Source organism: Embiotoca jacksoni, unplaced genomic scaffold, assembly GCF_022577435.1.
Source record: "Embiotoca jacksoni isolate LCO1_2020_lvr unplaced genomic scaffold, fEmbJac1.0.p SCAF_7, whole genome shotgun sequence".
NCBI classification, from domain to species: Eukaryota; Metazoa; Chordata; class Actinopteri; family Embiotocidae; genus Embiotoca; species Embiotoca jacksoni.
In genome coordinates, this window is record NW_027185425.1 from 18,064,227 (window position 1) to 18,082,070 (window position 17,844).

Below are 17,844 nucleotides of genomic sequence, written 5' to 3' on the forward strand. Positions count from 1 at the left end.
TGACTGGGTGTAAAAGTTCAACAATTAGGGCAAAGTGTCCTTCCACAAAAATGTCACAAAAATCATGAACCTTTTGAGATGAAGGTCTTTTTCTCTTTAACTCCTTATGTGCAGGTTTTGGGTCAATTTAGATTTCATCAGACCAGTTTGTCTGTGACTCAACCACTTAGAAGTGTTGTTTTTATTATCACGACATTCATTCTGCTTTCTTTTCTTCTACAGAATTATAAATTTTACCCAAATCATTTATAGGCAGTTGCTCAGACTGAAACATCTCCAGGCTGGACTCTCTCCTACCCAGGAACCCGTTTCGGGAGGTCCATTTGGGAGGTAGTAGCTGACTTCTGATCTCAGCTGTGCACAGGTTTAACCTGTTCGGATCACAGTCTTGAGAAACAGCCAAAACCAGAGTCCAATCGGTTTACACAGTTTCACCCCTGAAGCACACGTGGTTCTTGTTTTTACCCTTTCAAGGTCCCTAGACATCAACATCCAACACTCAATCTTATGAAATACACAAAAAACAAACTCATTCAGTTTGGTATTCACACAGTTAGAATACATGCAATAGTTTTTTTTTTTACACACACAGCTAAACTGTACATTTCATTTCTAGATTAGGTTTTAAGTTTATTATTTCCACTATTTCTTTCATTATTTTTTGCTTGCTAATATCTCCATTGTGTTGGGTCTGCCCCCCTTTTAGATACTTCTTGTTTATTCTTACACATTTTACTTTTAGTTTACGGCCGGGAGAAGGACGGCCCTGTCTTAGTTTCTCTTTTTTTTTCTTTTTCTCCAACTCATTATTATTGGGTTTTTTTTTAAATCCTGAGATATCTGTTTCATCTTTGTACAAAGGCTCTAAGGCAGTTTTGGGCAGTGGTATCAGGCTCTCTGCTATTCTGAACCTTTTCACCTTTGTTATATCTTATCTGTAACACAGTTTACAGGACGTGACATGAAGTAAAACAGTTTGCGCATTTTTCGACTATCTGTCAACTTTTCAGATACAACATCATCGCGCTTCTCTTCCACTCTTCTGTCTCATGTCACCACTTCCTGCAGTCATTGAAGACAACAACAAAACACACTGATCTGTCTCAGATTAGATCTTTTAGTGATTAACTCGTAATGACGTATGAAGCATCTAAAACCACACTTGAGTAGAAATACAAATATCTTACCAGGAAATGTCTTTGGTAAAAGTTAAAGCCACCTATTAGAAAATGACTTGAGCAAAAGTCTGACAGTCTGCTAGGTGATATTGATTGTTAAGTATCAGAAGTTATTTTACTTGATATTGAATACTCAGGTACAGAAATGAAATGTTATATAAAAGATGGTCAGAATTTTGAGAATTACGGGGTATATTTTAGTATCAAAGTAGAAGTACCCACTCTGCAGTAAATGCTCCCTGTAAGTAAACATATGTGCTGTTTTGGATTATTATTGTTGAATTGATGTGCATTTTAGTGTTGTAGTTATTTCAAGTTTTTGCTGATTTTAACCACTTTATGTATTGGTGACTAGTTTAATCTACAGTTGACATCATATTACATGATATCCTTCTATTTTTATAATGACTCTGTTTTGTAGGAACAACATCTCCATTAGTCATTAAGCTCAGAAAAACATTTTCTAGCATAAAAATTAGTAGTAACTAAGGCTACCAGGAAAAAGTAATGGAGTAAAAGTACAATATTTGCCTCTGAAATTTAGTGGAGCAGAAACTTAAAGCTTCATTAAAGGAAAGTACTCAATCACATTAAAGGAGTAGCACTCTTTTTAGGAGGTTGTATTTGAACTAAATTTAAGTTTAAGTATAGCATGGTTTAATTCTGTTGTTTTCATTGAGTCTTGGGTCTTTTGCTGGAGCAGTTCCGGTGTTTAGAGGTGTTGGTGTCTCCTCTAATAAGATAAAGCCCTCGTAGCCTTTCGTTTTGCATGTTCTAAAACTGCCCACTTGCATCTTTGCAATATGAGTGGCAGCTGACACACCGGCAGCTGAAATGCAAAATGCAACTTATGTGACTTTAAATATTTTAACCCAGAACCATCATCAAAAATCTACTAAGTTTGGAAGTTTGATAAAAAAAAAAGAAAAGATATTAAAGATAGTTGGTAACTCAATTTCAATGTAAAAGTGAGAACGAATTTTGTGTGCATCTGCCAAAAAATAGTTTTTTTTTTTTTTTTTTTTTACACTGTAAAATGTAAAAACCTCCGGTTCTGGCTCTACGGTGGGGCTGTGCCAGAGTTTTACCTTTGGTGTTGGTTGGTGAATTTTGTTACCTTCAGACATATTTTTTTCCTCTGCAAACATAGACATACATAAGACAGGTTTTGTTATTCTCATCTAACTTCCAAGGAAAAAGAACATTACTGTATGTCTTTAAGAATCACTGGCGTGTACATCAGAATGCTGATTTATTTTAGTTTGCTGGCCTGCTCTTGTAATTACAACTTCAGTTACTTCAAAACCTCTTTTCATGTGATGCTTCTGCTGTTTTGTCCACAACATGAGTTCATATGCATGGCCAATCTTCAGAATGCAGCTGCATAAATAAAACCAGGACGTCCTACAACACCTTTTCACCAAAGGGCAGTCGACACTTGGGTGGTTGTCGGTCAGCGGTTTTAGATGGTGGAGTACTCTGAATCAACACTGTGTCCTTTTTAAAGGAACCACTTAGAGCTGAGAAAGATATACAGCTCCAAGAAATGTTGAAAGGCGTTTTTCAGTTGAGGACAGAAGGGGCTAAATATAGAAACACATTCAGTTCATTCAGAAAAGTGCCATTTCATATTCAGAACAGACCAGGAGAGGCAGTTAAAAAGGATTATTGAGCTTTTTATATGAAGAACTCCTTTTTATCTGACTGGTACATGTGATATTTAGCCACACAAGGTCTACACACCTGGTGTCTGTTTGGCCTGGTATTACCAGACTGCGTGAAAATATGGGTCTGGGTACGCTTCATTGGGAATCGTGTCCAGTCGTTGCATCCTACTGGGCGTAGACCTTAGGTTAATTTGAATTTATTGGAGTAGCCTCTGAACAATCAGCGTTGAACACCATATGCGCCAAAACTCTACTACTGCTGCACCTACATTTAGAAAAAAATGTATTGACTTCATCTGATGGTCTGCCCTTTAGAGTGACTGACCAAACATTTATGTGAACAGGGTTTCCAGATTATAATCACAGTAAAGAAAACTAAAGCTAAGAGCAACAGTCTGGCAGGATGTCTGGTAGCTGTTTCATTAAAAAAAAAAGAAGAAGAAAAATCTGCAATAACCATTTTAACTGTCTAATCAAAGCTGCATGAAACAATGTTTTTCTATTTACAAAAGAGGGCCAATTTAGAGCAGAACTAAAGGTTCTATTGAAGCAGTAAGGACATCTCAGAAAATCCCAACACTTGTTACTATGCTAATAATTAAAAATAATGTATGGGAACAGAACCTTTATCAGCTGTACGTTGTGGGGCTCACTTTGTATGTTTATATTAGGATGGTTGTTTTGTTAAACATATCGTAATATTGTTTATTTAGTACTTATGTTATGGCCTGGCTTGGTGACCATAACAAATGATGTGGCACATGGAGGATTAAACTAAAATAATGTGTTTATTTAATCAAAAATGAACAAAATTGTCTACAGAATTGGTTCTAATCAAAGTGCTTAACAAAGAAAATATGCTGTCTAGAGACCTAAAGCAACGTAAAAATCAAAAGGTCTGGCACAGCCTAACGTAGTGCCAGGAGAGCAGAAGTCCCCAGACTGTTGGATGTGGCGGCCTTTAAGCAACCTGGAGAAAGTGGCCAGCGGCCTCCAGTTGCTCTGATGGCTCCACAACCAATCCAGGAACCAGTGGTGCTGGAAGACAGAAACAAAGGAAAGACAGCACACGAGCCCTCGTAGAGGGCTCTGGGGCCGTAACAATTATATTTATTCGCACGTTTTAACCTACTTTATTTTCCATAACCCCGAGAGGCATGTAGCATATTGGAGTTGCAAGAATGATCAGTTTCCCAAATGCACATTTTCTGAGCCCATAAAGTATTTGTTTGTCCCAGAGCTGTGCTTTGTCTTTGAAAATGAGCCTTAAGAACACACTTCATTTTGTCAGAAAGACTGATGACAGAGATGCTGAAACAATAAGCGATTGAAATGAGCTTCAAAAACTGGTGGAACAGATGATAACCCTGATGTGGTGTCAAGATTTTAGCTCTCTAAGGGTCAAATGACTGTCTAATGCCAAAAAGACTTGTTTGTTTATGCTAACAAACCCACAGAGAATGATTAAGTGACTGTCCATCTCATATCTGAGCATCGCTATAATGGACTGATTTTTTTCAACACTGTTTACTTTGTACATACCACTGGCCTCGTATTGTGAATTAAATTTGGTATCTTCTTTCAGCTCACGTTTTCATGCATGCTTTTATCAACCTCCTGGCAGCATCAGGTTACTATTTTTTAATAACGCATCAATAAAAAGCCCAGTCTGCACTAGCAGCCCAGCACCAAACAGCACACTAAGATAATTAGCCGTTAGTTGCTAACCCTACAGAAGCTTTTAGCCCCTTATAGCTCATTGTTTAGTTTTTCTGGTACTGATACTATCGCTTCCAGTTATACACCCTTTGAGGAAGGCTATTCTTCTACTGTATTAATAACTTCCCAGAAGCAGCTAGACAATGCTCTCTGTCAGGGTTCATAACTGGGCACAATTCAGACAAAAAAATAACACTTAACACAGGAATTCAATACTGTTAATGGTTAGTTTGAATGCTGTAATGTGTAGTCATCTACAGCATTGTGTACCAGATAAAGAAGCTGGTATTGAGCTGGATTGATGACGCTGGATGACGGTAATCCTAGCTTCCAATTTTGACAGCACTAAAATACAGTCCAAATCTGTAAATAATCACATAGCTTCGCCTGCCTCTATGAAACTAATCCCATATGAATCGGCCTGCAATGAGATAGAAAGCCCTCAAAATCAGAGGCTGTGTCGTTACAACACAAAACCCCACAGGTGGATGCGATATTGAATCCTGGGTGTTTGGAATAATAAGGTGGAAATCCTGACACAAGCCACGTCTTGTCCCCCGGAGAAGCAGTGCCTCTGTTGCTTCAAAGGCCCAGGCAGGCAGGTGTGCCCAGATTAGCCTTCAGCATAAGATACTCAACACGGAGATGGAGCTTTAGCTGCAAAAGGTCTAACTAGACCTGTTGGTTGTTTGATGCCATAGAAAAAAAACACATTACCCCCAATGGAGCATTCATTAATTTTTACTGCCGTTACACCTCATAAAGCATGTTTTGATCTCTACTGATCATGTGGTGTCAATTCCAAGTAAAAGGCACTCTGTGTATTGGCCCTTTTTTCAATCAATCTGATTTTGCACTGGGCATTTGTGCATGTTCAAATGTGATGACTTTACTTGGTATTGAATCCAATCCAACAGTTTGAGTTACAGGATTGTAAATAATCTGATTGGGTAAAATAAAGTAAAACCAACCGTCTCACAACAAGAGTTAAAATAAATGTTCACCACTTTTCTCCTTCCTTTGGACTTCATTTGAAATTATAACTTTCACTTTATTCAGACACCCCTGTTATTTTCTCAGTGAAACCATAAACCACCAGATAAAAACCTGTTCTGAACTGGTTTCACTACTATTTTTTACTTCCTTTTGGAGCAGTTTGGGCTGGCAGGGCATTATGTTCTGCCACAGTGAAGTGAAATTAAAAATATCCTCCATTGTAAGTAGTAACATTGAGGTGAAATAATGGTACACAAAGAAGCTTATAATAATACAAATTAAATAAAGCACAGGAGTTTAACTTTAAAACAAATAAAAAACTGAGCGATAGGTTGAATTTCAGCTCTGTAAATTAAAAATCTACACCAAAATCTTTTGGACACCATACAACAATTGGGTAAAAACACAACAAATGACATGTTACATCAGAAACAAGCACTGTTCACACATCCAGCAGACACTGGGCAACATAAGCATTTGTTTTGAAATGTTTTTCTGGACAGCATTTACACTTTTTTTTGGTATCAATCAAAAAAATATCTTGCATATAGGTTCCACTGTTCACCGAGCTGCAAACTTTTCCACGTGTTTCTAGGGATGTAATACAAAATGGATTCTTCTCAGTTTAAGGCAGCAAACAGTTTCTTGCTGGCTGTAACCAGGTTGATGTGAGTCGTGAAACTGAAGCAGTATGAGGGGCGATCAAAAAGTTCAGAGGTCCTGTTGTGCAGAGAGCAGCACAGTAATGTGCATGGAGCAGGCATAAGCAAACACTAAGTATTTTATGCTATGTCGCACTTGAACAGACAACGCACTTAAAATTTTAATGTACAGACATTGTCTGCTGTGGAAAAGGTCATTTTTGGGAGAAACACAGCTGTATTATTGATATCAGCATCCTGTTTTCCAATATGCTGGTTCACTGTCATTGCTTACTGGGGCACTTAATGGAATTAATAAACCTGAGCATTACCTACAATGACCAGTCAAAATGTAACAAAAGGTCAATACCTGGTTCCTATGTCCGTTCATTGCCAGCTCTCCTGCTGTGTGTTGGGTTTTGTTTTCAGCTTGTTTACCCGATAACCTCTTCTACCATTTTTCATTGTTTGGCCACAATCTCTGTTTTTCCCTCTGGTTTTGTTTGCCTGCCAACCTGCGTGAAAGATTCTGTTTTTTGTATCACAAAATACCTGATCTCAGTGTACACTTGGGTACTCCTCCCTTCTCGCCTGACACACAACCAGGAAAAGAAAATGTAGCTTGTTACGATGAGGTCCCAACAACACCAGACCTGTTTTAATTTCTGGACAAATTTGCGATATGTCTAAGAATTTCATTAGCCTGGTGTTACCAGACCTGACCACACTCCACTAACGATTATTTCCAGTTGTTGTATCCTAATGTAAGATCCTCAGTAAGATGGCAAAGTGCTCGTGGCAGCCTGTTGCAGCAGCTCCCCGTGTTTTAGTTTGAAGTCTTTTTTCATTTTTTCTCTCTTCTGAGTTGTTTTTCTTTCACGTTTTGTTAAGTGACAGTCAGGCAATGGACCGTAACTTTGTTTCCACTTTTCTGGTGGCTTTTCTGTTACTTGTTTCCCTCTTTGTGACGGAGAGCCACGCACAGTGGACCGGTGCCTTTGTTTACTCTCGCGATCAGCCGATTGCGCTGAGTAAACCACTGCTGCTGCCCGGAGTAAAGCCTGAAATCCTGGAGGAACTTCGTAGAAGATGTCAGAGTTGCAGAGCTGGAGCTAAGATGAAGGCGAAGAGGAGGAAACACAAACCAGCGGTACCGGCGATCTTAATGGGGAACGTGAGGTCGTTGGCCAACAAGACGGACGAGCTCGGCGTGCTGGTAAAGACCCAGAGAGAGTACCAGGAGTGCAGCATCATGTGTTTCACTGAGACATGGCTGCACTCACATTTCCTGGAACCACAGCGCGGCCGTACCCGGCTTCAGGATGGTTCGGGCGGACAGAGACGTTGTTCGGAGCGGCAAGAAGAAAGGTGGAGGGATTGCAGTCTATGTGAACGAGAGGTGGTGCAATCCCGACCACGTGTGTGTGAAGGAACGTTTCTGTAGCCCGGACATTGAACTTCTAGCCGTGGGGATGCGCCCTTATTATTTACAGAGGGAGTTCTCGTCCGCCATTGTTATCGATGTTTACATTCCTCCATCAGCTGACGTAGAGGCAGCAGTGAACACCATCCACTCCACTGTGGCTAAACTGCAGACTAAGCATCCCGGTGCATTTTTGGCAGTTACTGGAGACTTTAACCAGTCTGGATAAAGTACTGCCAACTTTACACCAGTATGTGAACTGCCCCACAATAAAACCCTGGACTTACTGTATGCTAATGCCATGGATGCATACAGTACTACTGCCCTTACCCCCCTTAGTAGGTCTGATCACAACCTGGTCCTGCTGACTCCCAGGTATGTCCCCCTGGTGCAGAGGCAGCCTGTGACCACCAGGACTGTGAGGAGGTGGACACAGGAGGCTAAAGATGCCCTGCAGGACTGCTTTGGGTCCACGGACTGGGATGTGCTGTTTGGACCACATGGGGAGGACATCAACAGCATGACGGACTGTATCACAGAATACATCAGATTCTGTGAACACACCACCGTACCATCCCGGACTGTACACTGCTTCCCCAACAATAAGCCGTGGATCACCAGTGACCTGAAAGTTCTTCTTAATAAGAAGAAAGCAGCCTTCAGGTCTGGGGACAGGGACGAGCTCAGGAGAGTGCAGCGCCACCTGAAGGAGAAGCTCAGGGAGTGCAAGGACTCCTACAGGAGGAAGCTGGAGGCCAAACTCCAGCAGAACAATGTGAGGGAGGTGTGGACCGGTATGAAGGAGATTACTGGGTTCAAGGGGCGAGAGAGACAACCAGGGGGCTCCCTGGAGAGGGCCAATGAACTAAACTGTTTCTTCAACAGGTTTAGTTCACCACCCTCATCTGTCTCCTCCACACACCACACCTCCCAAACACCTCCGCTGCCTTCCCCCCCTCCTCCCTCTGTCCCCCCTTGTTCTCTCTGTGACGACTAGCCAGGTTAGGAGACAGCTGGAGAGACTCCACCAGCGTAAGGCTGCTGGACCTGACGGCATCAGCCCCGGGGTCCTGAAGACCTGCGCCGTCCAGCTGGCCGAGGTCCTACAACACCTCTTCAACCTGAAGCAGGAGGAAGTCCCGGTGCTGTGGAAGACGTCCTGCCTGGTTCCAGTTCCTAAGAAGACGACTCCATCTGGCCTCAATGACTACCGACCGGTTGCCCTCACATCTCATGTGATGAAGGTGCTGGAGAGGCTGGTCTTGGCCCACCTCAGGCCGCTGGTGAAATCTTCTCTGGACCCTTTGCAATTTGTGTACCAGCCTCATGTGGGAGTGGACGACGCCATCATCTACCTGCTGCAACGAGCTCAGTCTCACCTGGATGGAACCGGTGACTCTGTGAGAATCACTTTCTTTGATTTCTCCAGTGCATTTAACACCATCCAACCACTGCTGCTGAGTGAGAAGCTGCGGGTGGTGGGGGTGGACATGTCCACCGTCTCCTGGATCACTGACTACCTGACAGGCAGACCACAGTTTGTCCGTCTGGGCAGTGTGCTGTCTGATACGGTGGTCAGTGGAATTGGAGCTCCTCAGGGAGCTGTTCTGTCCCCCTTCCTGTTCACCTTATACACAACTGACTTCCAGTACAACTCAGAGTCAAGACACCTACAGAAGTTCTCTGATGACTCTGCAGTGGTTGGGTGTATAAGGGATGGACGGGAGGACGAGTACAGGGCAGTAGTGGAGGACTTTGTGGAGTGGGCGGGAAGAAATCAGCTGCTCCTGAACGTGGCCAAGACCAGAGAGATGGTGGTCGACTTCAGGAGGAAGACGACGGCTCCACAACCGCTGAGACTTCTGGGAGAGGAGGTGGACATGGTTGAGGAGTACAAGTACCTGGGTGTCTCCATGACAACAGACTGAACTGGAAGACCAACATCAATGCCGTCTACAAGAAGGGGATGAGTCGACTCTTTTTCTTGAGGAAACTTCGATCCTTCAATGTGTGCAGCAAGATGTATATGCCATACACACAGCATGGCATATTTGTGTCCAGGAAATCGTGCTACATTTACTAAAAACAAACCACATGCTGAGCATCCTTTCCCTTGACCAACACCCAATTATGTATAATTTATCATATCAGAAGTACGTCATATCTCTGCTATGTTTCCTTTAAGTGCTGTACACAAATATTATCCTTTAACCTTTTAAAAACACACCTATTTTTTTAGGCTTGTGCTCGAAAATTGCATACCCATAATAAAAAAGAGTATATCGCTGCAACCACAATACAAAATTATTAAAAAATATATTTTTTATAATAAAGGGAACACGAGATTTGTTCAGATGTGTAAATATCAGTATATATGTCCATATTTTAATAATATTTTTGCTAAGTTTTCTCCCTGGCCCCCAATTGGGGGCCTCTAGGGCTTAAAGGGTTAAGGTCAAATGTGTTCCTTGTTTTTTTATGGCCTTCAGCAGAAAACCTGCTCGGCAGTTGTGACATAAGAGTGACTAAGCGACTTCTCAGCTACACCTTTTGTCTGGCCTTCCTTTGTCCCTCACTTCCTTTGTTACTCACTAATTACAGTCCTGCATTGCACAGCATAAACCAAAGAAGGCCTCAAGCATAAATGCCTAAATAGGTCATTTGCATGCACATTAAAATTCTATGCATAATAGCTTTATAATATGGCTCTGTTAACTACAGCTACATCATCAATACAGTTTCACAAGAGACTGAATAGGGAGAAGTTGTTTGAAATTGTTACCTTAAAAAAGATGTGCAGTATTTTAACTTAATACCATAACCACTTATTCTCTCAGTTACAGTGTTCTTATCTTCATGTAGCCTGGAACCTTTCTCTAGAACTAGTACTTCAGTAAATTCTCTGTCAAGAGACAAGTATGTGTATCTAAAAAGAAGGCTCAAGCAGCGAGGAAGCTGTTACAAAGGCTTGTGCTACACTTCACTTCGTTTATGTGATTACATAAATAGGCCCTAGTTATTTGCTTCCATGACTCATGATATATAAATGTACCCATATCTATTAGGTTGTGTCTGACAAGGGATGAGGACTATTTTTCCCTTTTGTTGCAGACAGGAATCGCTTACTCATGTTGAAATAATGGAAGAACGGATGATAAAACGTTCGGTCATGGTATGATTTCTGACATGTTTAATAGCTTACAAAAACACATGGTTTAACATGGTAATGGGGCATGGTAGCCAGTTGGTTTTCTCATTATGATTTCTCCACTTTTAATGTTGCAAGTAGCCCCTTTCATTTAATAGCATTCACAAGCTGATGGACTTTGATTTGGCACCCTCAGATAATAGGATTCATACCAAATCCATCTCTATGCAGTGACTTTAACAGTTACATCATAGGTCCTGAAAATGAAAGAATAATTGTAGCAGTTCTAAGACATTTTATTTTGAAGGAATCTGTATCGTATGTTTAAGTCCATGAAACACAAATTGTATGTCGGCCATATTATTGCTGCTTATTCTGAAGCTGATCGGGTGCTTTCAGTTTGATTCCCAACCATCCAGGCAGCTTCTGTTTTGCCTTCATATCATAAAAATTGTCTTTATTAACTGAACGTTTTATGGCTGTTTGAGACCATTAAGAGCAGGGACTTTTTACCCTTCTTGATGCACTCAGGGATGCCAAGGAAATTAAAACTGTGGGGATGTTGCAAATAAGGGATTTTCCTTCTAATCCGCATCTAAATCCTTTAAACCTACAATTACTGATTTATCTGGGAGCAATGAAAATAAGTTGTAAATACCACCCACACATTTATTACCAAAAGACTAAGGGCTGGTCCCTGGGAGTCATATGATCTGTCGGAGACACCCCCCACTTCTTGCCCCTGCTTCTTGCCCCTGCTTCTTGCCCCTGCTTCTTGCTCCTGCCTCCGGCTGGATCGACGCCATGGCTCCTGCCCCTGCCTCTGGCTGGGTCCTGCTCAGAGACCAGAAGGCTAGCGCCTTTGCGGCCGATGGCTTCCTGCTCAGCGCCTGGAAGGGTTCTGCCTTCGCCTCCTGCTCGGCGCCCGGAGGGGTCCCGCCTTGACTGGCAATCCTCTACCGGTCTCCGAGCGAGCCTTCGCCGACGGCTTCCTGTCGCTCTCCCAGTGACTCTTCGCGTTCGTAGTCAGCTCCCTTTTCTGTCACAGGGTCGCCCTCCATGGCGGCCCCTCAAGTCTGTCCTGCCTCGCGGCCGTCTGAGCGGGTCTTGCTGGTCTTTCCGGGCTGTCCGCCAGAGCGTTTCAGACATTCGTCCACCCAAACTTCCTGGCTCATTGTCCTCTGGTATTGTGGTCCTCACATCACCAGTCAACACCAGCCACTGCAAGTCCTGTGTCGGTCCACGGGAACCACACTGTTGAAGTGGCCCTCATTCCTGCATCGGCCCACAGAGACCACCAGTAGACTCACCTGTGAATCCAGCATCGGCCCTCGGAAACCAGCTGCCTACTCACCTGTTGCCTGCCCTGGCTCAGCCCCGGCAGAGTGCTCCTATGGTTGGGAGCACGAGGAGATTCTGACCCCCTGCTGGTGAATATCTGAACTCTCCTGACACACTTACATTCGCCCTCGTTTCTTCCACTGGAAGATTATTGGACTGAGCCAGTCTGCACTTCTCATTGCTACACCATTCACTGCTTAAGTTTGAATAAATGTGTTTTATTTTATCAATCCCTGCTGTGTGTCTGCTCCTGGGTCCTCAAAAACAGCCACCACATAACAAAACAGGATTGAAGAGTCAAATAAGATTTGACTGACAAAAGTCAGGTACAGCTCTTAATAGAGTACAATGTGCAACATATAAAGGGTTAAAGCTATTATTAAATGCAGTTAAAATGAAGTATATATTACAGTAGTTGATATGTTAAGCTTATTACTAAACAGGTGACTGCTAACTTTTTAAGTCCATAACATTAATTTTAAGTCACACTGCTCCTGTATAGACTTTCCCTTTATATCCGCACTGGTCTCCTGAGAAAAGTAACTGGCTTATAAACGACTAATTTTATCACCAGCTTTCATCATCCAGATGTTTTCTTTGTCTGTCTGTGCAAAAGTGATATCATGAGAGAAGTTAGAGTTGGCCATTACAGTACAGTTAGGGGCCAGAAAACCAAAACAATGAGCTGAAAGACACCAAAACATTTGATCAAGCTGAAATAAACATAGTTTTAATTCTCTGGAGTTGAGCCACAATTTGTGATCATTGTATTTCTCTTGTTTTATCTTATTTGTAATTCTTCATGACTGCTGAATCTGACCGCATTCCTCTTTAACTGAACAGTATAGTATTGCTTTATTTTTCAGGTACCCTATTATTCAGTCCATGACACTTTCCTAATTTCTGATGAATTAGTAACTACTTAGATCCTAATTCTTAATGAGGCAAGTGGAGAAACTATTGGAAATATCCTAGTCTAATAATTTGCAGCTAAATCCCAGCTAATTTTACAGGAAATGAGCTACAAAATAGCTTTTATTTTCCAGCATTACCAAATGTGTCAGCATGTTTTCAAGCTCCTAAACATCCCATCTTGCTTGATGTACTGCATACATCCTCCTAATCCCCATCAATGTAGGCTGGTACAACACGGCTGTATAGCCACAAAATAAAATAAGGGGTAACGGGTCACAAATCCACAGCGACCTTTTCCGGAAGAGCGGGTGCAGTCAATGTTATATTTACCAGGGGGATCAGATCAGTGGGGCTGCCCTGTAGTTTCCATGCTGACATTAATGCAGAGGCTGTTACATAACATGGGTAGTGAATGTAAGTAGCAGAGGGTCAGTTCAGCAACACGATTCGTCACAGATGAGTGCCTTCGGTGCAGCTGTGATGTAACACTGAGGCCTGACTTCAACACTTCATTATATCGTTCTCATAGCAGAAATGTGCCATGCACCTGCTGAAACATGTGAATGAAAAGCCCCTGTGATATAACCGTGCCTTCAAATTCTGTATTACTCTGAGGATGGACTCTACATGATGAATCTGAAGGGTAAATTCTGATTGACAGGGCAGTTCTAATGATATTTATTCATATGTTAATCCATCTGATCAGTCTAATGAGATAAGTATGTTTTGCAATTTCTATTCGTCACATTTAACAAAAGCCTCGCTTGAAATGTCACAGTATAACCTGTCAAGACCCTTATTCTACTTCAGTGTGTGTTTGTGTGTGTGTGTTTGAAACATTAACACATTCTTTCCTTCCACGACAGAAAAGCTCTGCACTCACAAGTGAAAAAGACGAGGTAGGCCAGGCCCTATGGAGTTACGTAAGATTGACGTGCCTGTGTTTAAGGCATGCAGACACTGCTGTTGCTGTTGTTAAGCTGCTGAAGCGCAAAATCTACGCAACTGTGGAGCAAATGCAAATTTAATCCCAGTCTGTGATGGCACACAGGAGGTGCATTGTGATACTCTACAAGGTGTTGCCAGTGGTTTCGTATCCTATCAAAAACACACATATTTCATGTCATGCACCAAAAACTTCATGCCTCTGTTGATTATGATAGCGCTACAAACTTTTGGGTATTTGAGATTTAAATTGCCAACATTTTATTTTGGGGTTCAGAGTTGGCTTTCTGTTGTTGGGTGTTATTTATACCTGTCCATGGTCTATTTAAAAAAAAAAAGTGAACTATAGCAAAAAACATCCAGTTACATAACTGCTTAATTTTCTGAATTTACTGAAAGCAGACTTTAAAAAGTGGATGACTCTTTAAATGTAAGTATGCAAATCAATACAGAAGTATTTCAGAGTGGAATATATCAAACCTGACAGAAAGTAATCTGCTTTTCAGCAGCATTCATTCTTTCAGGACAAACCAGAATCCTATTTAATTTCTAAATATATACTTGGACCTCATGTCAAATGTTAAAGAGACGTCCCGATGCCACATCCAGGCTCACCACGATCCCAGTTAAGTCCATTAACTTCTGCTATCTTCAGTAAGCTAACAGACGCTCTCATTGAGGGTTTCTTCTGGAGTTTGATATGCATATTGGGAGATAACCGTAAGTGTTGTGTGGCTGGAGCAACACCCCGCCTCTTTTTTTTCCCAACTAAGTCAATAAAATGTTCACAGTAAAAAGTATAATGCACCAAAAACCATGTTTAGGAAAAGATTGTGGTTTGGGTTAAACATAACACCGCTTTTGTGTGATACCAAGCAGCCCTTTAAGGCCACTTCAAACAACTAAAGCAAAACTATCAAAGCATTATGTAAGTGAACATCTGAGTCTAAAGTTATTATTCCAGCCTGTGGTTTGTGTCATTTACTATCACAAATCCTAAAAGAGGTTTGCTAACTTCTTCAACATACCCAGAAGGCCCGCTTTCACTGTGCCTCTCTGAAAGTTTCTGTTAAGCTTTTAGTTTTGCATTCAAAGCTAAATGAATCCACACAGGTCACACTTTCTCTAATTGTAAATGAGCTGATACAATACTTGGAAGGTAGCAGCAGCTGGTATTCAAAATGGAGGGGCTATGTCTTTGGAAATGTGGGCTGTTGACCAACAAACATCAATACTTTTTGTAGAGGTGGTTGTAACTATCACCTGCATGCAGAGAAGACAATAATTATCCAGATGCATGTGATGGCACCTTAAAAAGTCTCGTCTTCTGTGAAATATTTTACTTAACCAAAAAAAGTAACTTGAGTTTACATCTTCAAGTTTGTGGCTGAGCAACATTCCAGCACTCAGGTAAGCTGGTGTGCTATTTTAGGCTCATACAGGTGCTGTGTGACATCACTGACATGAACCGATGCCAGCTGAGTCAATGCAGAATGATGAGCAGTATTTGAAACATGAACATAACATGCAAATTATGACACTGTTTAGCGTGTTGTCATTGGTCTTTTAACCTCTTATGCCCAAAGCTATTTCTCTCTGAATTTTAGAAGTCAGTCAGTAACTAGTTCGAAAACTGGGAGGCTGGAATGAAAAACCTTGGGCTCTGTTGATAAGAAACACTTGGCATAATTTAAAAATACAAAAGTTTCAAGGTCCTTCTCGCCACACTGGAGTGAATTTTGAAAAACTTAAGCCAAAATTGAGTTTTCCTTCCACTTCCACACAAAACTGTAAATTGGAGGCAGTGACACTGATGTAACTGAACCTCAACTGCTACTCTATCAAATGTGATGCCCCAGAAATGAAGCACAACAACGCCACATCCATGTTAGTCATAGCAGTACTCGGCTCCTTCTTTAATGAATGCACCCCACTCTGCAAACCTGTTGGCCTGGTCCCTGTACGGGAACCCTCAGAGTGGAAAGGGTTAAAAGACAGTGTGGCTGTCCTTTTCTGTTCCTGTCACAGACTTCTTTACAAGAAACACAAACTGTTCTTATTGAAATCGAACAAAGAGGCAAGGTATTATATGACTGACCTGACAAAAGATTCTGCTGCATTCCTCATACTCCTCGTACTGGTCAAACTGCAACATCCAGAAGTGAAAGAGTCCTCGTTATAACCTTTTGTTGTATATTGCAGTATTTCCAAGTGCATTGCGTAATTTTCCTTTGAGCTTTACAGTGATAAATGGACATGTCTGATACTGAGAACACCTTCAAAGACTCTTTCCATTTTCCCCACTGGTTTTGTATTATAATAAATGAAAGCAATTGTACCCTGTGGAAAAACACCTGATTCGCATTTTGTGTTTGCTATAAAGAACTGTTCATAATTCCCTGGATGGTTGGTTGGAAACATTGAGTACTTTCAAACATGTTCTTTAGCAATGAAATCCAATTAACTTTACAATCATGTCAAACCAGATGTCAAGGCAATGTCTGGGACAAAGTCGGGCTGATGACGGGCAGCTAATCACTTGTTTGGCAAAATGGCTCAGAGAATGATGGTTGTCTGGATTTCCATGACATTTTCTAAAATTATTCATGATCTGTAGAGGACAAATTCTAATGACTTTCGTATGCATTTGACTTTCTCTCTATCACCACCATTAGACTGACATTTGATGCTTGTGGACAGATGTCTCAACCATGAAACGTTTTTGCAGATACTCGGTATCCTTGTACGATAACGGTTCCTGAGTTTGTTGATCCCAGCATCTTTGGATCAAAGGAGGAAGTCAGGTGAAGATAGAAAATGAGAATGTCCATGTTGGGAGGAGGTTTTGTTGGATGGATGGGTCATCATCATGGAGAGATCACTGTTCTGTTCCCGTTTCCAGCTGACTGTCAGCATTGTTTTTAAAGGATTGATAATGACTGTTCCATAATGTTATTGTAACCATGATGACAACCCTCTCTAACCTTAAGTAAGTACTTATTTTAACCAAAATCATGGCAAGTCCTTGTTGTGCCTAAACTTTACCGAACCTTAATCATAGCATTGTCACATCATAAAACGTATTTACTTTCCAACACAGATTTGGAATTATTTTGGGAGGCATAGACGCTCCAGAGGGCAAAGACAAACAAATATGGAGGACTTGTTGGTTCAGCGCGACCAGCAGGACAAAGTAACTTCATAGTCCTATTTTTTCAGCTATTTATCATATTTGAATCCAAAGTTGGAAACATTTTGTTCATGACATTTAGATTTTCTCATTTTTTTGTTTGTTTCTGACACTAAAATTTATGGGCACTCAAATCAGGTTGTGATTGCAGTTGAGGTGTTTTTGCTCATGTTGTTACATTATCTATTTATGTATGTACGTATGTATGTATGTATGTATCTATCTATGAATCTATGTATGTATGTATGTATCTATGTATGTGTCTATGTATCTATGTATGTATGTATGTATCTATGTATGTATCTATGTATGTATGTATGTATGTATGTATGTATGTATGTATGTGTCTATGTATCTATGTATGTATGTATGTATGTATGTATCTATGTATGTATGTATCTATGTATGTATCTATGTATGTATGTATGTATGTATGTATGTATGTATGTATGTATGTATGTATGTATGTATGTATCTACCTGTCCGTCTGTCCGTCCGTCAGTCTATCTATCTATCTATCTATCTATCTATCTATCTATCTATCTATCTATCTATCTATCTATCTATCTATCTATCTATCTATCTATCTATCTATCTATCTATCTATCTATCTATCTATCTATCTATCTATCTATCTATCTATCTATCCATCCATCCATCCATCCATCCATCCATCCATCC